This window comes from Tachypleus tridentatus, chromosome 7, assembly GCF_004210375.1.
Source record: "Tachypleus tridentatus isolate NWPU-2018 chromosome 7, ASM421037v1, whole genome shotgun sequence".
NCBI lineage: Eukaryota > Metazoa > Arthropoda > Merostomata > Xiphosura > Limulidae > Tachypleus > Tachypleus tridentatus.
In genome coordinates this window covers 135,550,038-135,576,320 of record NC_134831.1, presented here as the reverse complement: position 1 = coordinate 135,576,320, position 26,283 = coordinate 135,550,038, and the positions used below count along the sequence as shown (strand labels likewise).

The 26,283-nt window shown below is 36.2% G+C and overlaps 1 pseudogene across 1 annotated transcript in view; it reads right to left on the bottom strand.

The window, feature by feature from the left end:
* Nucleotides 1-26,283, bottom strand: part of LOC143256664 (transcription factor Dp-1-like) — a 102,743-nt pseudogene that overhangs the window by 51,445 nt on the left and 25,015 nt on the right. Inside the window, exon 3 of the transcript XR_013031432.1 lies at nucleotides 914-980. The product of XR_013031432.1 is annotated as a transcription factor Dp-1-like (transcript). The remainder of the gene's footprint in view (nucleotides 1-913; nucleotides 981-26,283) is intronic.

Genomic DNA, 26,283 nt, shown 5'->3' with positions numbered 1-26,283 from the left:
GCGTTGCAAACGACAGGGGAAGGTCTAATTCTTTAGATGTGATATCTTTATTTCAATGCTAATCTGTGGTGGTTTTTTCATATCAAAATTACGGTAATAAAAGTGGATTATACGTTGGATTACTATTCTATTGCTATCACACAAGGTAAGCTTTATATATATATAAAAAAAAAAATACCGAGAGGATGAAAATTAGAAGAGGGGTTTAATTAGGGTTAATACGGTACGTAAATAGTATTACGACTATTGCCATGTTGTATTACAGCTAAACTAAAGAGTTATGGAAGGAACAGAACGCGTTGTCGAGAATAATTCTGACAAATATAGTGGTTGGAATATTATAATTAAACATTTCATGATGTGCTAGAAACACGTAGGTCCAAGAAGTCTTGATAAAACTCGAATAGAAACCCTTATAACCCAAGCGCTTTGGAAATGTGGACCTTTCTTCTTCAGGGGCAATCTCTCGACTCCCAGATTGCCCCTGAAGAAGAAAGGTCCACATTTCCAAAGCGCTCGAGTTACAAGGGTTTCTGTATCACTTTTATAATTAATCATTTGTAATTATTAAAAAACACCCTAAAGGATTAGATTAAGAATATAGTGTTTTAAAAAATGTAATAGGACTAATATTGATGCCTTATGACAAGTAAAACTAAGTTTCTTTGCCGGCTTTTATAAAAGGCGTACACATCATAACAATTGTGGTTTAACTTTCAAAATATAAACACTTATATTCAAAACCAGTAACTTTGAAATATTTTTATATTTGACGGTTGATAAAACCGTTTAACGGTTTTCCACACCCACGACGATAAGATTCATAAATTATAAATCCTACATGCTACCTACGCAACATATACTCACGTGGTTGACAACGAATATACTAGAATACATAGATAATATAACTCACCCTTGAAAGTGTAGCCTTGCCTGGTTGTCTTGACAACGACTTCACTGCTAACGTTAAAAACTCCACCCTAGAAGAGGAAAGTTACATTCATAAGGTTTGCGACTAAGTTGTGTGTCCTTACAAGTTACAAGAAAATATTACTAACGCATCCGAGGCACCAACAAGAAATAACTACTCACTTTGGGTGTGGGTAGTTAGTATCAGTCCCCGAAGAACTTTTGGGGGCTGAACCCACTTTAAAAGAAACCTCCAAAGAACGAAGAGCCCCGGGCACTCGCTACTACGGAGGAAGTTATTTGTTGCTCAACTCTGAAAGCTGTTCTAACGTTGTGTGTTTTGGTTGACATCTGAAATTCAGCTGTGATTCTTTTCTGGAGGAAACTACGCATAGGAGTATTGTGTGTAAAGCGAGCAACATTTGTGTTTCACTATGTTATTTTTCTTTTTACATCATACAATTTCATGTCAAGACGTTACAAACATAAGTTGAGAGGGTGTCAAGTTTAAACAGAAACTGGTATAGAAGAAATTAGTCAAATTAATCGAACTTGCATATTCGTAGCACCAAGCTGTAAATAGGTCTGTACAGATTCAATTACTACTAAGGCCATTTCTTTACTGTGATGTTTTTCATCTAATTGATTGACAAGCCAGAGTCAACATTTATACACACCTTTCCATTCCTTATATCTTGTCATTTGATTTACTTTTTATTCTAAAACTTCTTATTTTTAAACAGTTTATAAAAGGAAAAACATATCGGGTTAAATGAATCGACTACTGTGACCTTAGGACAGATTGATTATCAACTTATACAGAAGGAAAAAAACAAACATAAACATAATCAGAACAAAATCAAGTGCTGGGGGAACGATGGTTTCCTTTAATATTAGTGAAATTAAATAATTACATCCAAATGAAGCCAAGTAACTAAACCAAATCATGAGGAAGGACTGCGTTATAAACAGCAAATTCCAACCTCTGATAATTATATTATAACCGTAATTTTTAAGTCATAAATAAAACACAAACAAAGTATGCTGCATATTTTTTAAAAAGGATTATCGAGTACAAGCTACAACATGGAATTATAAAATGTATCCTAGGTTTTAAAGGTGACTGAGGAAGTAGGACCCACATTGAAGTGGGGATACACTGTCTATCATTCTTTACCTCCAATTCGCTAGCCTCGTATAAGAAGATTAGAAATTAGGAGAGCGAGATGTAGGTGTTCAAGGCAACAACGTCCCACATCTATATCACCCTTCACTGCCTGCAGACAGTTGTGGGAAAGTGATGAAAATGACTGCTCTACCAAGTTTAGATAAAAATAAGATAAACAAAAAAAGAAAAATAAGGCATTACCATTTGGTTAAACAAAACATTAAAATAAAAAAAAAATACGTATTATGTGTAAAAACTTCAACGGCACGACCTTAAAGTTACTTTTAAAGAAAATATTGCGAATTAGGAAGGAGTAATGTAAGTTTACGTTACGGCGTAGTTTGTCCGTCAGTCACCCCTATAAAACTTCTTATTTAAGAATTATCCAGAAAAGAAAGGAGGAAATGGCTCCCGAACTCCCTATATTATGAAGTCTTTACCAAATCCCACGAAAGTTGGTTGACATACACATGACTAGTTCACGAAAACCCAAACTTGTTCATCTCTGAAAAACTTAACTAAAGACCATCTTTGCACTAAATCTTATGTATATTAGCCGAAATTTAGCTAAATAACTGACAAAACCACCTAAAATTATGGATTTAACTTTTATTACCCTGCCTAACATGACCAAAAATGGGTATATTCCATATTTTTATAGATATGTATGGGACCTGTAAAAAGTATATTTGAACCAAACCTCACGAAAATTGGCTGAAATACGGTCAAATGTTTGACATAAAACACCACTAAATTATGCTTTTTTGTGAGCTCTGATACCATTAAAACACTCAAAATAGGCAAACCCAACTGTGTTGCATGTCAATATGTTAGACGAACAAAATTTGTATATGCAAATTTTCATCTAGACTGCTGTAAATGTATATTTCGGGTTCCTGTGCGGTCACATTTTTAGATTATTTCAATTGTTACCCCCATAAAATCCTTTAAAAGGCCTAACAAATAATAATAATAACGTGTCTAAGCGTACTGGACCAAGGTATAATCCTATCAGCCCCCCAGTGACACAGCATGTCTGCGGATTCACACAGCGAGAAACGGGGTTTCGATACCTGTGGTAGGCAGAACACAAACAACCCATTGTGCAGCTTTGTGCTTAATTCTAATCAAACAAAATACTCCAACCAAGTTTAAATTCAATGCGTCAAGTAATGAAGGAATGGTGGTCGATAGAAAAAGAAAGAAATATCAAACAATAGAAAAGAACTATGTCTCCCTGCGGAGACATAACCACTCCGAAAGCAGCCAAACAGAAGTACCCTGTTTGATTCTTACGAACTGAATAACGGGTTTACGATCACTTTTACTCGCAAACTCAGGTGAGAGTGCAAAGCATGTTCATTGGCATTATGATTCAAACCTTGGATCCTCAAATCAACAGACAGGCACTTTAACCACTAGAACATACTAGACAAAATGCACCCATTTTTGAAAATAATTAGTACAATTTCAAATATTGACCCAAGTTAATGGAAAGAGCTATAGCACTGTTACAGAAAAAAGAAAAAAAAAAACTTTAGTTATCGTACATAAACAGAAAACTATAAATCATACCCATCAGGCTTTAATTGCTTTGTAGCAAATTTTATAATATAAACTATGTAATACGCTATTACTGTGCTCATATTGTTAAAATTGTTCAAATCATGTTAGTGTTTTTGCAATCCCGCAAATCGCCAAACAAAAACCCTAAATTTCCGTAATATCACAAAAGCGTTAGGTGTCATTTCTAAAAATTAACTAAACAAAGTTCCAAGGTTAATCGAGGTTGAGCTAATCATAAACTTTTAGCATATACTTTTCATAGCGCGCGCGAGCGTGTATACATACACTGCTGGCCAAAGGCCAATGAACATAAAGATAAAATATGCATTTTGCGTTGTTAGACTCAACCATTTATTTAAGTGGAGCTTCAAAAAATGAAAATAAGAAAAGGGAAAATAAAAATAAACTTTTTTAGCCTTTAATAGGGAAAATGTGAACACTATGAAATTAGCCTAAATACTAGCTGATCAAAAGTTTAAGACCATACTGAAACGAAGCGTTAATCGGTAAACGCGTAACGAAATTTAGTCATTTGTGTTCAAGCATTAGCGTTGTCAACATCTCCCACTGACATATTCTTTGTTATATTGGGTAAAAACATGGCAAAGGCTAAAAAAGTTGACAGAGAGTGAACGTAGCAGAACTGTCGAGCTGCAAAAGTAAGGTCTCTCTCAACGTGCTATCGCTGGTGAAATTGGGCGTAGTAAAACTGCTATTGCAAATTTCTTAAAAGACGCTGAGGGATACGGAACGAGAATTTTAAGTGGTCTGCCCAAGAAAATTTCGCCGGCGTTGAGCAGGAGAATTCGACGGGTTGTCCGGCAAGACACCAGTCGATCGTCGAACCAGAATAAGGTCCTCACGGATGCAGAATGCAACTCAAGAACAATAAGAATGCATCTACGAGAGAAAGCCTTTAAAAACCGTAAATGTCTTCAAAGGCCACGCTTCCTTCCACACCACGAAACAGCTCGGTTAAATTTTGCTGAGAAGCACCAAACATGGTACGTAAAAAGGTGGACGAAGGTTTTGTTCTGTGATGAGAAAAAACTTTAACCTGGATGGTCCAGATGGCTTCCAACGTTGCTGACACGATAAACATATCCCACCTGAGACATTTTCTACACGACACAGTGGAGAAGGTTCCATCATGATCTGGGGTGCTTTCTCCTTCCATGGAACAATGGAGCTTCAGGTTATACAGGGGCGTCAAACAGCAATTGACTATATTGGCATGTTGGAGAGAGCATCCTTATTGACTGAAGGCCCTCGCTTGTGTGGAAATGACTGGATCTTTCACCAGGACAATGCTGCAATCCACAATGCCCGCAGGACAAAAGACTTTTTTTATGGCGAATAACGTGATTCTTTTCGACCATTCAGCGTGTTCGCCCGAACTGAAACCCATTCAAAATATTTGGGGGGTGGATGGCAAGGGAAGTCTATAGAAATGGACGTCAATTCCAAACAGTGCATGATCTTTGTGAAGCCATCTTCACCACTCGGAATAACATTCCATCCAGCCTTCTGCAAATGCGTATATCGACCATGCCAAAGCGAATGTTTGCAGTTATTCGCAATAACGGCCATGCAACTCATTACTGAGACATCTAGTTGGGCATTTCCTGCCCTATTTAAGACTTCTTTTTGGTGTGGTCTTAAATTTTTGACCAGCTAGTATTTAGACTAATTTCATAGTGTTCACATTTTCCCTATTAAATGCTAAAAAAGTTTATTTTTATTTTCCCTATTCTTATTTTCATCTTTCGAAGCTCTACTCAAATAAGTGGTTCAGTCTAACAAGGCAAAATGCATATTTTTTCTTTATGTTCATTGGCTTTAAGAATTTGATATACCAGTTCCGCTTGGTATAGCATTTATCTGTCTGAAACCTTTCTGACAAATTTCTCGATCAAACGCTAAAAATCTCACATCATTACAAAAAGCCCTTTCTCCAAAAAGTCCGGATTGCATACTGACTTTTCCATTCAGAATTACCTTACCGGGCTTTTTGCTGGGTCAAACTTCCAATGCAACGAGAACGATGCATAGTAGTAAAGTTTCATCAGGTGCAAATTGGCTTCGATTTCAATTGTTATTCACAGAGTATTTCCGACAAACAGCACGTAACCTCCTATAATTTCCTTAATTTCATAGGAAAATGAACCTTGCACTAAATACAATTTCTGTGGACTTTATCGACTTACTTAGGTCTAGAACATACACGTGCAGTGTTTGTGAACTCGCATTCAGACGTTTCTGCATTATCAGCTAAGTTTACTTTCATTACAACTTTAAATTATTCTACTTTACAATAATTTGGCTTCGGTTCGTTTCATAGACTGCTATAAACACATTTTAGCTAATTTTTTCTTTAGTAGCGGTTTTATACTTTATTTTCGTGAGCATTTGTTTCAACTCGTAAAACCGTGTACAGTGGAGCGCCGTTAAGCTGCGGTATTTGGGGGGTCAACCTGCTTAACCGCGGCTTAAACCTTTGTGACTGAAAAGCCGAAGTCGCCAACAGCTCCGCCGAGGAGCCTCGTCTGGGCCATTGCGTGATCATTATAATATTAATGTATAGACTATTCAGATACAGTTGACAAGTGCCGTTTTAACACAAACGACGAATGCATTGCGATGGTTCGCTTTAACCTGTAAAATTTCGTCTTCCCGTGTTACATGCGGGCCGCCATGTCAATATGATATGCTCACTATTAATTCAGAAACTGAAATGATTTCTATTGGGTTTGTGGCCAATATTTATACAATTCCATAAAAATATCGGATTATCGAATTAAAAATAATACTTTAATTATTGATCACTTTTTTCACGGATTTACCGCGAATTATCTTTAATGTATAGAGAGGTGTGATTCGGTAACTTTTGTTTGTTTGTTTTGGAACTTTGCACAAAGCTACTCGAGGGCTATCTGTGCTAGCCGTCCCTAATTTAGCAGTGTAAGACTAGAGGGAAGGCAGCTAGTCATCACCAAACACCGTCAACTCTTACGTTACTCTTTTACCAACGAATAGTGGGATTGACAGTCACATTATAAACGCTCCCACAGCTAAATGGGCGAGCATGTTTAACGCGACGCGGGCGCAAACCCGCTACCCTCGGATTACGAGTCGCACGCCTTACACGCTTGGCCATGCCAGGCCGATTCGGTAACAATGGCGGCCTCCATAAAGCTGACATAGAGAGCGGTTAAGGTAGATTAACGGTCGATTTCTATTGTAATATATTTTATTTATTTCCCAAATTAAAGCAAATCCTTTTTAAATATCCCCTTGAAGTTATAAAGACAAGAAGAGTGTGAGAAACTTTAAAAAGCCAGGTAGTAGATTTAATACATCAAATATTTTGGGACAAGACTTGCTATAGCGGCTTAAGCGATTTCGCGGTTTACTGGCCCGCGGCTTAATGGCGCTCCACTGTAATTCACTGTACGCTCAAAAACGTTTCACACTCAGTACATTACTACAAATACCATTACTTTGTTGTTTACGCGTAGTTTTATTAAAAAAAGACATGTTTACACGAGTTTGACCGCATAAAATGTTTTCAAATAGACCAGGAATTATCTAACACAATATCCCCACGAAAGCGTAGCATCAAGTCTCAATAGAAACTTAAGTAAATATTCGGTAGTTCTACTTTAAAAAACAAATATTTTATAATATAGTGTAAATTATAAACACATCTATACGGAATCTTACGACTGAAAACTTAACTATGAGTTGAAATTTAGAATACGATGTTTCCTCGATTCTTTAAATTTTACTCACCGATCTTCCTTATACATTATTACATATTTATACCTTATGCAGTAGGTTATATACCGTAACATCTAGGGTGTCCAAGTGCGATATAAGCAGTTGAAAGGCACTCCACTTTACGAAACGTTTATTCATGAACTGGATTTTGACCAGTTCTGGTTAAAAATCAAGAAAATCCAGTCGAAGTTGTGCAATCCAGAGTTGCTCTGTGTAGCGAAACTTAGTCAATAGTGCCATATGCAACATCACGAGATAGTTGTAATGTAGCCAATATCAACCTGTGTACGAGATGATTACTGGTTATTTAACGACTGCCACATGAGATAAGGTTATCATCGAATTCCCAGAATCCAACTTCTAACTGGCTGGCTGGCTTCAGAAAGAAACGAACTGCGAATGCAGCCAAATTTGGCGTTTTTAGAAAGTCGAGACCTGCCCCTGTTCGTAAAGTTTGTTATTTTGTTCTTTATTTCATAGTACTGCCAATTGTGCGTGATTTGTGCGATTCATTTCATTTTCACTTTATTTTCTTTTAATAAATTCAGGATTAACTTCAACCTTGGTCTATAACCTGTTTTGTTTCACTTTCAACTTTCAGATCCTCAGTTTCACTGACTAACTTTTTTTTTGGCACACAGTCTTGTAACCTCTACTTTACATCCCAGTGGTATTATTTTTGTTAAAAGCACAATGTTACGCAAAATACTATCTATGATCTGTCAATGCGGGTATCGAAACCCGAATTTTACCAAAATGTTCTGTTTAATCAAAGACCTGGCCACTCGATGAAGATTGGAAAGCTGTAGTCTGACCTTCTGTGTTAATCCTTCCAAACAATCACAAAACTACACTGTAGTCTATAAAGTTAATATCTAGAATACAAGTAATGTCAAAGGTGTTTTGTGGCAGGAAATATTTTTACTGGAGCAACAATGGTTTTCTCACAACCTCTACCACCTGAATCTATTTAACATCACGATGTCCTTGGGCATTTAAAAGTGAAGGCGTTTCACGTGTAGTAGTCCAGTGGTAACATCAGCTTTTGTAACGTTATTTACGCATTTTACAGCGTTCTGTAATTTTGAACCCATTACTTTAAAACCATTGTACTTAACTGTCGCGTCTGTGTGCTTATTAATATATTTAACGAGTTTTTTCACACCTCACACTTCCAAAATGTTTTCAGATACCTTCAACAAGATAGTATATACATCTTTTAAAATACATGTAGATTTTGTATGTCACAATGCCAGACACAATACTTTATAAAGGTAAACTGAATTTCGTTATATTTTAGCATATACGCTCAAGCTGTAAATGATCGCACACGTGCCGTTTAGCACAACTCAAAGTGCAAACCATCTTCTACCATTTACTACTCAAATATCATATAGATGGACAGATATATAGATAACGACAGAAATACATTTACACGTGTACAATTTTAAAAAAAAGACATATGTAATTTAATATTTTTTTGAAACATTCTGACATATCCTTGAAAGAACCTGTCTAAGGATGGAGATGCAAAAGCCCAATGCATTATTTATAAAAGGGTATATGATATTTCTATCAGTTCCCTTAAGAGGGAGAGATGTTTTTACATTGCAATGTATTGAATATTAAAAGTCCAATCCGGAATCTCCCTAAGACGTTTCTTTTAAACGTATCTTCTTGAGACAACTTGAGAAATTTTTGTTTGTTAATTAATAAATTTAAGGAAATGCGGCATCCTCGAGTTTCCATAATAGATAGTACTAAGGTCTACTCGGAAGTAAATTCAATATATATATCAGTAGAGCCACGTTCTTAGCATCAATAATTAAATAATTGCTGACCTTTCATATTTCTGCTATCACCTTTTTAACTTTCAAGAGATACGAGTGACTTCACCTGAAATTTGGTGAGGAAGGTCAAAGTATCACGATAGTCAGCAGTGGAATGAGCACACAGGAACACTTTAAGAGCAGCTACAGGCATAATACTGTACTGAGTTTACTAAACAATATCTACTAAGGTGGTTCTGAACGGCTCATGAATACCTTTTGTACACTATTTGGAGACTTCCATCCTTCCTGTGCTTAGATGATATCAGTCATCTTACCACTTCAAACGACTTTTCGCAGCCCAAACACACTAAACGAGTGTTGGAAATGCGTTGTATTTTAGTCAATAAACATTTCCTACTGGCTCGTAAGAAGCCCGTTAAAGTATTGCAATTTGAGAAGTGACGCTATATTAAATGGCATCTTTTAATAAAATTAAAAACATACCAAAAAACAGACTATTTTTGTTCAGAATTTCGCGAAACTCACCGCAAACTCTTAGAACGCTTGTCCGACCAAATAGTGGGATTTTATTGTCATTTATAGACCACACATGATTCAAAATGCAGAATGCGTTTTTGACAAACAAGACACGAACCATGAATCCTCGGATTCACAATCTGGGCACACTATGCTCCATGTGATCAAAGTAAACGTAACGGTATCGAACACTTTATTCTAAGTAACTTTTCGCATTATAATAGAGACAACATTTTTCTTAAGAAACCAAAAGTAAGACCGGACTAAATTCGAAACCATCATTTCTCTTCTGGGTAGGATGCTTTAGATAAACTGTCCTTTAACAAAATTATGGGCTTAACACGCAGACTGGCACAGTTCAAGGATTGCTACAATTCTATTCCCTTACCTTTATCCTTACTAGATGTAGACTGTACTGCTTAAAAATATAAAAGGCCTTACGAAGGGTTTAATTGTAACCATGCTCCACAAGCTTGTAAAAACGTTCACATCAACACAATTATCGTTGTAACAAATGGCTTTATATATTAGTTCAAAATACAATTATTTTTGTGGCAATAGACATGACAAACAGTGTAGTTCAAGTACTATTATTATACACCCTTTTAATTCTTGAAAATCCCTAAGAGACTAGACAGACTGTAACGTTAAAAATATAAGCCTAAAACTAATGTTTTACGAGTAATTACAATCATGATCCACCAGTTTGTAATAAGCACTCATACCATAACAAACATCTCTGTTACAAATTAAAGGTTTAATATTTGTACTTTTCTCCTTAAGTATTGTTATGTATTGGGTTTACAAGAGTGTTTATTTGGAATTAACACACGACTTATAATCTTGTTCAAAAGCAGAATGCAACGATAAATCAGAACGATCTGTAGGCTTAAGTTTTACGGTCAGGCTTCTGCTACAAGTTGTACAAGATCAATAGACACATACGTGAACATTTTAATTCTGCATTCCAGGATGTTTACGTTTATAAAGTATTTTATCATCAATAGTGATGCTTCACCATGACAAGTGTCGCTGGCAGATCGTGTTTCAAACTAAGGCAAAAAATTGTGGCTCATTTCATACCTTCTGGAGACAATCATTCCAGCCTCAAGACAAGTTCAATTTCAACCTTTACGTCAAATATCTGCTAATAGACTTCACAAATGTTCTACAACAATTACAAGGTTGGCATCTAATCCAGATTATCAGTGACCTTTCAAACTTTAGTTGTTACAACAAGACAAAAACTACTACAAAGGTTCTGAAAACGTGCCTTTTAGTTTCTTATGAAAAGTTATAAGAGCAAAATCACATCATTTGTAAACTAGATAGAGTTTTGCGTAAACTATAACACTTCGCCACCATCTCTTACAACGAAACCTGATCGTCGATTTTAATAAAATGCTTCTTAATGCGAATGATATCGGGAAGGTCCATAAAACTGTTCCAAACAAATGATGTTATTAGTAGCTTCATCTATGTAAAGCAGTGGTTCTTAACCTGGGTTCAATCAAACATCAGGGGTTCGGTGAGTCAGTCTCAGGGGTTCGGCGGAGGTCAAGACACACACACTGTGTGTGTCCATTCCGTTCATCCCACTCATATGATTCGTGACGTCATGCTCTACTTGGCCATCACTGGATGCGGCTGATCACGTCACATCACTTGGCCTTAATATATGTGCTGCAGGGAACATCGTGGGCTTAGCAGTCGACTTGTGACTGTAGTAATCGTGCGTCATTTGTGATTTTCTTCCTAATCTTTCAATCCCTTTATACTAACGATGTCGAGCAAAGACAGAAAGTGGTCGGACGAATACGTACAATATGGATTCACGTGTATAACGGAATATGATGGGAGTCAGCGTCCTCAATGCATGATTTGCACTGGCAAAACAAAGAGAACACTCCCTAAAGCTGCATGGAGATAGGAAATACAAGAACACAACACTTCCTGAATTCAAGGTAAAGAGAGCCAGGTTCGATGAAAAGGCTACTTTGCCTGTTCTCGGCTTTGTACCCATCGACAAACCGATCCTCACAGCATCGTAAGAAGTTGCGTACTTGATCGCCAAGCAGGGCAAACCACATACCATTGGTGAAACACTCGTAAAACCAGGTGCATTGAAGATAGCGAATATCTTGCTGGGAAAAGCTGCTGAAAATAAATTATCCCAAATTCCTCTTTCAAACGAGATTATCAGCAGCAGAATAGATGACATGAGCGATGACAACTTGGCTCAAGTAGTTGCAGATCTGATTTCAAGCCCAGCAAAATTCAGCCTTCAACTCGACGAGACCAGCGACGTTTCCAATCTGAGCCAGCTTGTTGTGTTCGTGAGCTATGTAAAAAATGACGAGATAAAATATATTTTTTTATTTTGTAAGCCTCTTACAACAACAACTAAGGTAGCCGACGTGAAGAAACTTGTGGATAACTTCTTCAGAGACAACGATCTTTCGTGGGATATGATTTCTGCAGTTTGTTCGGACGGAGCTCCAGTCATGCTGGGACGAAACTCTGGTTTTGGTGCGTGGTGAAAGCCGATGCACCACACATCATTGTAACGTACTGTGTTCTGCACAGACATGCTTTGGCAACAAAAACCGTGCCTTCAAAACTGGCAAAAGTATTAAAAATTGTAGTGGAATGTGTGAACTTTGTGTGAAATAGTGCCCTGAAGCACCGCATCTTCAAAGAGCTGTGTAATGAAATGGGCTCTGAATTCGAGGTACTCCTGTACCATTGTAACGTTCGGTGGTTATCCCGGGGAAAGGTGCTGAATCGTGTTTTTGCCATGCGTGTGGAATTAGCCCTGTTGTTGCGAGAGCACCAACATTGTCATGCAGATTGCTTCGAAAAATCTGAGTTCATTCTCATTTTGACTTACATGGACGATATCTTCAATGCTCTCAATCAACAGATGCGGGGCGGTGGAGTCAACATCATCGAAGTGGAAGAAAACATGAAGGCTTTTCAAAAAAAGCTACTGTTATGGAAACGACGAACAGAGAATGATAACTTCGCAAACATTCCCCTGCTGGACGACTGTGTAAGTAAGATCGAAGATGTGTCTGAAATCGGAGACATTTCTGTACCAGGGGAACTGAAGCAAGCAATTGCCATGCACTTAAATGAGCTCACAAAGTCTCTCGATGGATACTTCCCCACCAGAGAGTCGTATCCAGCATGGGTGAGACAGCCGTTCACGTTTAGTGTTGCGACAGCAGATGTCAATGGTGAATACCTCGACGAAATTATTGAACTTCAGCAGAGCCAGGTTCAACAGCAACTTTTCAGAACAACAACGCTCTCAACGTTTTGGTGTCACCAAATCGTAGCGTACCCTCTTATTGCTAAGAAAGCCCTTGAGATACTCATACCGTTTGTTACAACGTATTTTTGCGAGCAATCCTTTTCGAGGATAGTAGACATAAAAACGAAGAAAAGAAACATACTTTGTTGCGAAAATGATATAAGAGTGGTACTTTCCAAGGTGAAGCCGCGCATTTCTGAACTTGTCTTTGAAAGGCAACAGCAAAAGTCACATTTATTTGCAGTAAACATTCATTGAGTTATGTTTTTGTTTTTGTGTAAAATTCATGTTTTGTTGGTTTTGTTCTTTGAACACAGTGATATTGTGTGCAACTGATGCATGGTTCATTTTATGCACTAATAAAATATCTACTTATGTTTTGAATTTGAAAAAAAAATCATTTTATTTTTCCAATTACGAAGGGTTCAGTGAATGCAAGTATGAAACTTCTGGAGTTCAGTACCTCCAACAAGGTTAAGAACCACTGATGTAAAGGCTTGATGTCTCAACAACAATGGCAGGAAGAATATTGTACACGTTCTGAGTATCCGAAACATTGATTCCTGTATTTTATCCACACTATACAATTACCATTCTGAATGTGAAACTGTATTTATGAAGTTTTTTTAACGTTACCCTTTCTTATGAATCAGTGGAATTTTAACCAAAAACTGTTACAAAATCTGAGAAAGAAGAAAAACGTTTCTCACGCAAGTTACTCTAACATGGAAATTGTAACGAACCACAGATTATGTCAGTAAGTGGGTGTCTAACATGACTCGATTACCTCTGCCTTTTAATGAGAATTGTCAGTTAACTAAAGTGACAACACCCAGATCTCATTAAAAAGTGTTGTGTAACTCATTTTCTAAGTTAAGATAATTAGATAAATATGTTATATATATCTAGATTAACAGAAACCGTAAATTTAGTATGTACCATATTACATTTACATCAAGACGACGTTACTGATTGTTGAATGCTTTACTGGCATAAAATACTAACACACACACACACACACACTGATTAACGTTGCTTTCCACTAACGTTAGTGTTATAAAATCTACAACAGGCCGATTTAAAATAATGACAAATTGCGTCTTTCATTCGTTGATTATCGAATTTTAAAAATCTACTTTGTAATTATTTTAACATGAACGAGACAAATACGTTTTGTTCCGTTTCTTTTGTAATAGGTTCGATTTTTATGAATCAATTTCTTCTACGTAATCTTGAACATGCACTTTTATATGTTACACCGGAAGTGTCTGAGACCTAAGTGGTAAGTTAACACATGCTCACATTCACTTACACTGCCACATCTGTTCCTTTATATATGTGTGTGTGTGTGTGTGTGTGTATTTTAGTTTGATGTCTTTCTTTTGTGACAAATTGTGGCGAGGCTCATCCCAAAATATTTCTTTGTGATACGTAATCTTCGTAATGTGCGATTGGTACACACAAACTGGTAAAATATATTATATTTTATCACAAATTCTGAAGCAGTAACAACTCGTGTACGAAGTTTTAAAATCCCAATTCTGATTACCTTGTTACGATCGGTTAAGCTACTTGTACTCGACAAAATCTCAGAAGAAAATACAATTAGTTTTTTACATTGCTTCAGTTTTAAGACGTTTTGTAAACAGCGGAGTAACTGAAAACGTCGGGAGAAACTGTTAAATTTTAGCGCCAAGCTTGTCTACTGGCGCTGTAAAATATTTTGTGATGTTTGGTAAACATCGGGTGTAACTGCAGAGGGTAATTTTTGTTGTTGTTTCGGACCTTCGGGCACAGATACAATAAGCAGCCTGCACTAACTGTTCTTAATTTGGAACTGGTAAACTAAATTAACCCATAGCACCAGATCGCGTGTCACCATTGGATTTAGACCCCATAATAAACTTTATCCTGTACTACAGGTTATTGTGAACTATGAATCACCACGTCAAATATTTCTTGCTAATTTAGCAGATGTATTTGTAAACATGCAAGTACAAATCACTACAAGAAATTACTAATAATATGTTGCATGTATTAGACGGTGTTACATTTTTAAATTGCATGCAAACATTAGGAATGAAATATAAAATCTAAACATGTGATGAAATACATCCATATGATCAAAAACAAGTCTAAAGGAAAACCAAATTAAAGACACGGCACAAATCAAATTGACCCCCAGAGTACGGGCTATAATGTGGAATATAAAATGTGTTCTGTGTTTTGAAGGTGACTGAAGTAGTAGGACTCGTATTGGGGTAGGGATACACTATCCGTCTTAACCTCAGTTCGCTAGTTTCAAAAGTAGAAATTCATGTAAAATAAATGTTTGTTGGTTTGTTTATTTTGAATTTCGCGCAAATATACACGAGGGCTATCTGCGCTAGCCGTCCCTAATTTAACATTGTAATACCAGAGTCAGCTAGTCATCACAACGCACCGCCAACTCTTGTGCTACTATTTTACCAACGAATAGTAGAATTGACCATCACGTTGTAACGCCCCCACAGTTGACAGAGCGAGCATGTTTAGTGCAACGAGGATTCGAACCCGCGACCCTCTGATTACGAATCGAGTGCCCTAACCATCTAGCCATACCGGACCAAAAAAGAAATTAGGAGAGCGAGATTGTATTTAAATACATTTTGCGCATGGGTACATTCCTAAACTAACTACAGTAAATACGAGTACAATCACGTTCTGACGTATTTTACGTGTTTGTGTTTTTCTTATAGCAAAGTCACATCGGGCTATCTGCTGAGCCCGCCAAGTGGAATCGAACCTCTGATTTTAGCGTTGTAAATCTGTAGACTTACCGCTGTACCAGCGGGGGGCTGACGTATTTTATACTAAATTAAAGTAACACTTCACGTGAAAAATCTATACAGATTCGTTATTTCAAAGTAGTATTTTGTTCTAACGTACATTGTTTGATATTTGTTTTTCATTCTATCAGTCCGAATTTTGAAGTAACAGTTTAACAACGTACAAATGTCAAAGTTTGTTGGATATTTTTCGGTAATATAGCATATGATTACATGTTTGTCAATGAAACCACTCCTACATGGCAATTAAAGTCAATGTGATACAGCATTTAGTTTTCTCAATAAAACCAATCCTACATGACAATGAAAAATCAATATCTCACATAGCATCCGATGGGATGTTTTTCAGTGAAACCACTCCAACATCACAATTAAAATCAATGTCTGAGATAGCATCTGGTAAGATTTTTATCAATGAAACCACTCTTACATAACAATGAAAATCTGTCACGTTCTACAGATCTTCTTAAGAGTTGGATAATCCAAAGTCTCACAGAAAAAGAAAAAAACAAACAAGCTACAATTTGTGTTTACAACATATCTTAAAATTACTAAGGGAGGGAGTCATCATCTCATCTAGAAGCTGAAACCCATTTTACTCCTCTTAGACTAAACTACCAGTCTTGACGAGTGGCCCTTTTTCTCTTCAGTGATACATAATTTACCTTTGAAAAATACAAGTTCATTGAAAATACTGGAGATTCGTGTTATATTTTAAAAAGATAAACATCAAGCTGAACCTGTTTAACGACCTTCGCTTACCTTCATTTGTGAAATTTGCAAACTTAAAAAGAACTGACGGAATGAAATTTCATTACTACTATGAATTCAATAAAGGATAATAACCCCAGATGGTTCAATCAAAGAAATGTATCGTGGATTTAACACTGAATTTTAACTGCACCAATTACGGAAACGAGACTGAATGCAATGGTGAATAAAGTAAATCGAATCTGTATTCAATTAAACAGACAATTAAAAAAAGTGGCTCAAAACAAACGATAGAGCTTCTAGATTCCAGAAGATCTTAATTGATTTTCGAACGTTTGAGACAGAGCATATAACTTACAGATAAAAACAACAAAATCCTTCCTGTCAAGGTGCATGTATATATAGCGACTGGAGATTTCTATGCTTTCAGGTGCAAGATCAAAATTATGTTTTCAATCACACTAATAGCAAGAACGTTCAAAATATCCGAGTGAACCACATCCCTTGAAAGGTGTAACTGGAACATGAAATAAGGTCATTACTGTGCAATACAGATTCCATGTACTTGGAAGTTTACCCAAGCTAAGGTACTACTGGAAGAAAGCGTTGTACTTTCACCAATTATTTATTTTTTTGTATTCACTGGAAACTAAAAGCCCCACGTATCTTATTCAAACTAAAAATGGTCAAATAGTGTTGAACAAACATGCCAAATGCATTTATAATATAAAAGTTAAGAGTTTTATGGGACGTTCTAAGTACTGTATTTTACGCCTAGTAAAGACGCACCCTAATTTTGGTCTGGTTTTGAATTTCGCACAAAGCTACACGAGTACTGTTTGAGTTAGCCGTCCCTAATTTAGCAGTGTAAGACTAGAGGGAAGGCAGCTGGTCATCACCACCCATCACCAACTATTGGGCTACTCTTTTACCAACTGATAGTGGGATTGATCGTTACATTATAACACTCCCACGCCTGAAAGAGCGAGCATGTTTAGTGTAACGTGAATTCAAACCCGCAACCCTTGGACCCTAATTTTGGAAAGAATTATAAGAAAAATATATTTTGACAGAGTAACTAACACCTTGATACAGCATTTTTTCAACCTACTGAGTAAATACAGTCAAATACATCATATTGTTCAAAGTATATCGACAATGTTAGTTAAATTGAATGTTTTATGTTATTGAAAATACTTGTAATTGGTAAGTAATGAGATTACAATCTGCACGTGAAGCCGTTTTGAATAGACCCTAAGCTAACTTCTTGCCTTAACCCATTACCTTTGTGTTGGATGATGCATGGAGATTTTTCAAGGTATTTTTAAAGAAAAAACGCATCTCACAAGACGTAAAATACAGTATGTGTTGAAGCACCAAGAACAAAATGTTCTGAACATGTTCAATACATGTATTCTTCAGACACATTACTGACTGATAGGTTCCTAAACCTCAGATTAAGATTCAATAAGAAAAATACTTAAAACATCACAAATACATACTGCTTATTGTACATTTAAAAAAGTCGCTTTATCCTCAGCTACAGTACACTATCTACAATTGGTTCTTTCAACATTCAGAGCTCTTCTTCATTGAATTCGCTTTTATTACATAAATAGATTATTAAAACGCTCCCAAGATACATTGGAGACGTCCTAAATGAAGTTAAGTATTGTTCAGGTCTAACAAGTTTTCCATTAAACATCAGTAACGAAAAGATTGGTCTATTTTGAGGTTTGCTGTCTTAAAAGTCGTCGTTCTATGATCTTTTAAAGCAAAAGTACCAATTGCAGATATAATGAAATTTCGTTTCTACAACAGTCACAACTGTGGACAAATAAATGATAAATCAACAAGATATTCGATGTATTCACAGTATTTTGATTTGTTTTGTAAATTTATAGCTTCCTCGTTTGTCATCATCATCAAATAAAACTAAATGTCACAGATATTTTTCTCAAGTAATAGTTTATGAAAACGAACGTTTGATTGGTTTATAAAATACCATTACTGCATTAAAACCATGTTATTAATCTAGTGGAAAATGTACTAACTGATGTCATTCGTTCGCTACAATCTGTGTAAATTATTATAGATCATAAATATTAACCCATTACATAATTTTCTTAGGGCTTATTGGTGCATAAAAATATTTTAATGTGATTAATAAACTACCTCATAACATATTTTTCTTTAACTGTTTTGATTTACAACTTCTAAAGAAACGTTCCATTAAAACACAAACTAACAGAGTACAAAGTTTCAATTGGTTTAAATTATTTAAGAACACAAATAGTACGAGAACTGTAGCAGCAAGAAAAATGATGACATGTGATGGTTAATTACTTTTGTTCTTGTAAGTTTTAACATAACTGAAAAGAGAGAAAACAGGTCAAAGTTTCTGAAACTGAAATCAACAACCAAGACGTCCAAAACCAAAAGACACTGTAAGGCCTGTGTATATAAAATTACGCATTTCTTTAAGTTTAGATGGTCAGGTTACAGAAGCAGAAAAGTACTCATAGCAAGAGGAAGTTGACACACAAATAATCTTGCATTACCTCCGCATGGCTTCAAATTTACCGAAAAAGTCCACACTTTTTATAAGGTTACTACAAAACTAGTGTTCACCTGATATAGAGTATGTTAGATATCTCTTATACAAGTACTGTACAACAGCTGAAATCAAATGTAAGTTGTGCTTCGAGAAATTCATTCAAAAGTGTTGCTACAAGTTTGGAATGCTATTGTCCAGTTACATTAATGCAGTTTTAAGCATTACAACGCCTTGTAAAGATCAACTAAGGATGACGAGGGCTAATTAACAAATACTCATTTCGAATAAGACAGACACAGCATTGTCATGCCTACCAAATGTGCATAGTTGGCACATGATGGATGGGAAACTTGATCGCCCACGGACAGCAGATGAATTTTTGCCAAATGAACTCGTGGAAGAACAACAATACAGGTTAGAAAAGGAAGAAGCTCTGACCATGAAATGTTGGTAGATATATTTTTTGATGTTGATGAATAATGTCATACATCCGAGTTTTCAAAGCGATGTATGGTTGAAATCACTTTATTATATTGAACTTTTGTCATAAAAAATATTCATTTGCCATCGTCTCGTATAAAAATACTGCAACACTGATAATCTTATAGTCTTTATGCTAAGTTATCAAATAACAGGTGGTGTTCAATATTATTAGCTTAAGATTTTGAGAATTAAAAGTATATCGTATTTTAAACTTCCCTTATCTCGTTCTTAATGGTAACGGAACTAAAACGCAGCATCTACCTTTATGTCATCGCAACGTTTTTACTAAGCGTAATTACGAAACGATCATATAAAACTTTCAAAATATTAATTTCTAGAAATATCAAGTCCAAATCTAAAACCACAAATTTCATGCAAAATATTAACATTTCCCATCATGTACATGAATACAAAGCAACAAATTACGGTTGTACGCATTCGTTAGTGTTAAGTACAGCAAACTTAGATTCAAATCCATTAACATCATTTCTCAATGAACACAAAGTTACTCAAGGTACGGTATACACTTTCGGAAACATATAACGTTGACATTTTGATGCTAATTTACAGGTAGGTGCAGACAGCCAAGTTGCTTTGTGTCATAAAACGTTAAACAAACCAACTTTACAAGTAACTGTACACATTCATTGTAAACAAAAACCAACTTTATAACAACTATGCAATGCTCTTCAGTGTCATTAAATATCAGTTATTTAGATAAAGTGTTTCGTTATTTTACCATTTACTAGCATAATATACCAGCACCCCGTTGCGCTAGATTCAAAGGGTGATTTCTGACATACTCCTTCCAAGGATTCCTGTCTCTGGTATGCGAAATCCTTTTAAACTTTGACTAGTATCAAAATAGATTATTACAATTAACTTACTGTAAATATTTCCCAATCTGATTTCCTTTCCAAAGAATATTATGGGTGATCACTCAGAAACAGTGTAAAAAGGTTATAATCAGCATGATAGATTATGGATTCGAGACCCGTTATTGCAAAAAATCGCACTCTACTTTGCAGCTGTGGGTACGTTAAAAGAGTGACGGCTAAATCCCACTATTTGATTATAGTAGTCCAACAATTGATGGCGGGTGCTGTTGACCAGCTGTTTTTCTAGACTACCAGTTCAAAAATACGGACGGGTAGACAGACAGTCCATGTACAACTTTGCGCGAATATCCAAAACAAAGAAAACCAACTTTACGTTACCCCATTTTTTTTTATAAAAAATAATTTTAACTGTAATATCGTATGATCACTTGGAAAAATAACGCCATATGAAAGGCGCAACAACAATAATTAGATATTTAGTGTGCTATAATAACGAAAACGCTATTAGTAAGCAAGTCTGTTTGAAATTCCAGCAAAGCAACTTGAGGGCTATCCGTGCTAGCCGTTCCTAATTTAGAAGTGATATGCTAGAGGAAAGGCACCTTGGACTATTCTTTACCACAGAAAAGTGGAATTTGGCTGTCAAATTATGAAACACCCCCACGCTGAAAGGGCGAGCATGTTCAGTGACAGGATTTGAACCGGCGAAGTACATATTGCGAGTAGAGTGCCCTTATTATCACTAGGCCCTGTCGCACCGCCATATGCAAGAGACAACATTATACAATACCAGTAGAGCAATGACCCTTTCTAAAAACTACACGTACACGATTTATGCGTATAAAAAGCTCAATATCATTTGGGTCACATGGTCACGGTTACATTTCCAGGAAATTATTATATACTTTCCTGAGGACTAATCAAAATAACACTCAAACGTTCACATCCTGACATTATATAATAAATTGATATGGAACATCATTGTTGCAAATATCATGTAAGTAATGTTTCTAATATTAATGTATTTGAATGAAATTAAATTCGCAACAAAGACTCATTTTTAAGGTAAAAATTACGCGTTAAAATACGACAATTAAAGACAGCTGATTACTTAAATATGACATTGTCTCTACAGACATAAGAGAATGGTTTTGTTTTGAATTTCACGCACAGATACACGAGGGCTATCTGCGCTAACCATCCCTAATTTAGCAGTGAAAGTCTAGAGGAAGGAAATCATCACCACCCACCGCCAACTATTGGGCTACTTTTTTTACCAACAGTGGAATTGGCCGTGATATTATAATGCCCCTATGGTTGAATGGGCGAGCATATTTGGTGGGATAGGAATTCGAACCCGCAACTCTCAGACTGCGAGACAAGAGCAGTCACAAGAGAAAGAGGCAGATAAAATTACGTGTATTACATTGCATATATTTGACCATACGTTTATACTATTCTATGTACGATTGTTTGTTTGTTTTTGAATTTCGCACAAAGCTACTCGAGGGTTATCTGTGCTAGCCGTCCCTAATATAGCAGTGTAAGACTAGAGGGAAGGCAGCTAGTCATCACCACCCACCGCCAACTCTTGGGCCACTCTTTTACCAACGAATAGTGGGATTGACCGTCACAATATAACACCCCCACGGCTAAAAGGGCGAGCATGTTTGTGCGACGGGGATTCGCACCCGCAACCCTCAGATTACAAGTCGCACGCCTTAACACGCTTGGCCATGCCAGGCCTCTATCTACGAAACAGTTATACTTAAAAAGAAAAAGAAAATGAAAGAGGGGAGCCAGGCTACGTAATGGACTGTAATCTGTTGTTTTAAACGTTTAAAACAAGTCATCAATAATTAAAAAAAAATACGTTTTTAAAGCAGGAGAATAAAGAGTTCCACCAAACCATGATAACAGAAGATGATCACAGTTGGGATTGGATGAGCATTGCTGTGCTCTGGATAGTTCGTAATATTAAAAAATTATGCTGAAGGTTATACCTGTAGTTATAGTCTTAACAGTTTCCTTACTTTTAAAATGTGCTTATTACACATCCAACTCATGGCGTCATCAGTGATAGAGTTCTGGAAGTGTTAGTGCTTCAAAAATAGTTTGTTCGTTGTTAAGCGAAAAGCAACACAATGGGCTATCTGTGCCGTGCCCATCATGAGTATCTAAACCAAAATTTTAGTGTTATAACTCCTCTGAGCCACGTGCGAGATATTAAAAATATCCGAATTTTAACATTCAGCTATGGAGTGCTCATGTTATAACACTTAAGCTTTAAGATAAAATATATTATTTCCATTTATTATAATATTAAAGTGAACACATTTTGTAATAAAAATATGCAAGCTAAAAGGTATCAGACGTGCACGTGGGCTAAGAGTTAAGATGCAGAAATCTCTATGATTCTGGTATAACAATCCCTAACTTTGAGGTATTAGCCAGTCACAATGGCTTTCAAACGAATCGTTCAGACATCACGTCTTGAGCCTTGGATACTTTTAGTTTATCTACCAGTAACCCACGGTCTGTCTGCTACTCAGGTGTTTAATCCAGGTGTTCTGAATAGATAAGTAAAACTGTCACGTCTTTTATTTCTGAAAGTTTATTGGCCAACTTTATTCCTGCATCGAAGACAGAAGTACAACAACATACGATTAACTGAATAATATTAAAGCTTTACATAATATAATTTAGGAAAACCATAATTATTTACTGAAATGACGCATAGGAGTGTAATTTATTATGACCCTCACGTATGTCCAGTTTGTCTACAATGTTCCAGATGTCTAGGCATGCTATACTATAGTTTCATTGCTTTAATTATAAGTTTTATTTAAATATTGGACAAATGAGGCTGCATTGACATTTAACCTTTTAAAGTTTTTATTTATTTATTTTTGTGTCACAAATTTTACTCTTGGCTCTGACAAATTTTGAATTATATCGGAAAATGTTACGTCCTCAATACTTTAGTAATAAAAATGAGCGTTTTTACCTACAAACTGACCAACGAAGAATGCTAGTAAACAATGAAAATGTAAAAAAATGTAGGTACTTAAAAGTATTAAAATAATGGAAATATATCGGTAAATCTTAAATGTACAATCCGCACTGTTGGCGTGCATGTGAATTATCTATTATTAGGCCTAATGAATCTTGTGCTATATTTTACATTTTGCCCAACTATGACAAGAGGGTAGTTGAAATTATTCGTAATAATCTCAGAGCGCTAAAATAATCGAGCTTTTTAATATTTAAATACAAAACCACTTGTAAAATAATATATTCTTCAGTTCATGGTTATTGAAACCAAATATAAAATGAATGGTTAAGCCATCTACAACACAAATGTCCTCCAGTGGCTCAGTAGTAAGCTTAAGGGATTTTAACGCTAAAAGTTAGAGCTCGACTTTAACGGTGAAGAGAGCAGATAATTCATTATATAACACACACACAGCTCCACTTTGCAAGCAAGTAATATTGATATACTCCATTTAATAGGATCTAGATTGAACTTCATTTTTCCACGTGGAATGTGTTACATATGGTAGTTATTTAAACATGATGCAAGTTCATATAAGCACTGGTAGACAATCGCTATACCATACAAAACTGGTGACATTATATGAACCACATTTAATGACTATATGTTGCCACATACACTGCTGGCCAAAATCTTAAGCCCAAGAAGCATAAAGAAAAATATGCATTTTGCGTTGTTAGACTCAATCGCTCATTTGAGTAGACCTTTGAAAGATGAAAATAAGAAAAGGGAACATAAAAATAAAAAAAACATTTTTAGCATTTAAAAGGGAAAATGTGAACACTATGAAATTAGTTTAAATACTAGCTGGTCAAAAGTTTAAGACTATACCAAAAAGAAGTCCTAAATAGGGTACGAAATGCCCAACAAGAGGTCTCAGTAGTGAGTTGCACGGCCGTCATTGCGAATAACTTTAAACATTCGCTTTGGTATGGTCCATACAAGCGTTTGCAGAAGGCTAGCTGGAATGTTATCCTAAGTTGTAAAGATAGCTTCATGAAGATTATGCACTGCTTGGAACTGACGTCCATATCTATAGACTTACCTTGCCATCCACCCCCAAACATTTTCAATGGGGTCCAGGTCGGGCAAACATGCTAGATGTTCCAAAAGAATCACGTTATTCACCATGAAAAAGTCCTTTGCCCTGCGGGCATTGTGGATTGCAGCGTTGTCCTGCTGAAAGATCCAGTCATTTCCACACAAGCGAAAGCCTTCAGTCAATAAGGATGCTCTCTCCAAAATGCCAATGTAGTCAGTTGTTGTGTGACGCCCCTGTATAACCTGAAGCTCCATTGTTCCATGGAAAGAGAAAGCACCTCAGATCATGATGTAACCTTCTCCATTGTGTCGTGTAGAAAATGTCTCAGGTGGGATATCTTTATCGTGTCAGCAACGTTGGAAGCCATCTGGACCATCCAGGTTAAATTTTTTTCTCATCACAGAACAAAACCTTCATCCACCTTTCTACATACCATGTTTGGTGCTTCTCAGCAAAATTTAACCGAGCTGTTTCGTGGTGTGGAAGGAAGCGTGGCCTTTGAAGACATTTACGGTTTTTAAAGGCTTTCTCTCGTAGATGCATTCTTATTTTTCTTGAGTTGCATTCTGCATCCGTGAGGGCCTTATTCTGGTTCGACGATCGGCTGGTGTCTTGCCGGACAACCCGTCGAATTCTCCTGCTCAACGCCGGCGAAATTTTCTTGGGCAGAACACTTGAAATTCTCGTTCTGTATCCCTCAGGGTCTTTTAAGAAATTTGCAACAGCAGTTTTACTCTGTCCAATCTCACCAACAATGGCACATTGAGAAAGCCCTTGCTTTTGCAGCTCGACAATTCTGCCACGTTCAATCTCTGTCAACTTTTTAGCCTTTGCCATGTTTTTACCCAATGTAACACAGGAGATATCAGTGGGAGATGTTGACAACGCTAATGCTTGAACACAAATGACTAAATTTCGTTACGTGTTTACCGATTAACGCTTCGTTTCAGTATGTTTACTAGTAGCCTAGTATTTAGGCTAATTTCATAATGTTCACATTTTCCCTGTTAAATGCTAAAAAAAGTTTATTTTTATTTTCCCTTTTCTTATTTTCATCTTTCGAAGTTCTTCTCAAATAAAAGGTTGAGTCTAACAACGCAAAATGCATATTTTGTCTTTATGTTCATTGGCCTGAAGATTTTGGCCAGCAGTGTATATGCTGATGAAATTAACTCAAAACTTATGCTTGAATGGTGAAAATGCCAGCTCCATTATGTTGAGCTTGTTGACGCATTTCTTAAGAAAGACCTCACTTAATGGAACGACTTGCACACCTATCCGAATTAAGTCTTAAATAAGTCGAACATGTACAGGACGTTCTTAGGAGACGCGTCGTATCTGATGGCTACAGATACTGATGAATGCCTGAATCTGAGAGTATAAACAAAAACAACATATTAAGAAACCAAACACAAAAAAGCCACAAAACTATGTTCACCCGATAAAATTAATGATGAAATCAACAAAATAAAATAACACTTCATCAATATCAACAAATTTCGTCCAAAAACGTCGAAAACATGATACACACACACCTAGATCAACACGGTCAACGATGAAAACAAAAAATCCCAAGAAAACAAGAAACCACAAAACTTTACACTGCTGCATACCACATATTCCATATATCAGCAAACAAATAACAAACATTTGGAAAAAAACTTAAAATATTCCAGTAACACCAAGTTTATTCAAAAACCAGGTACAAAACTAAAGTTTA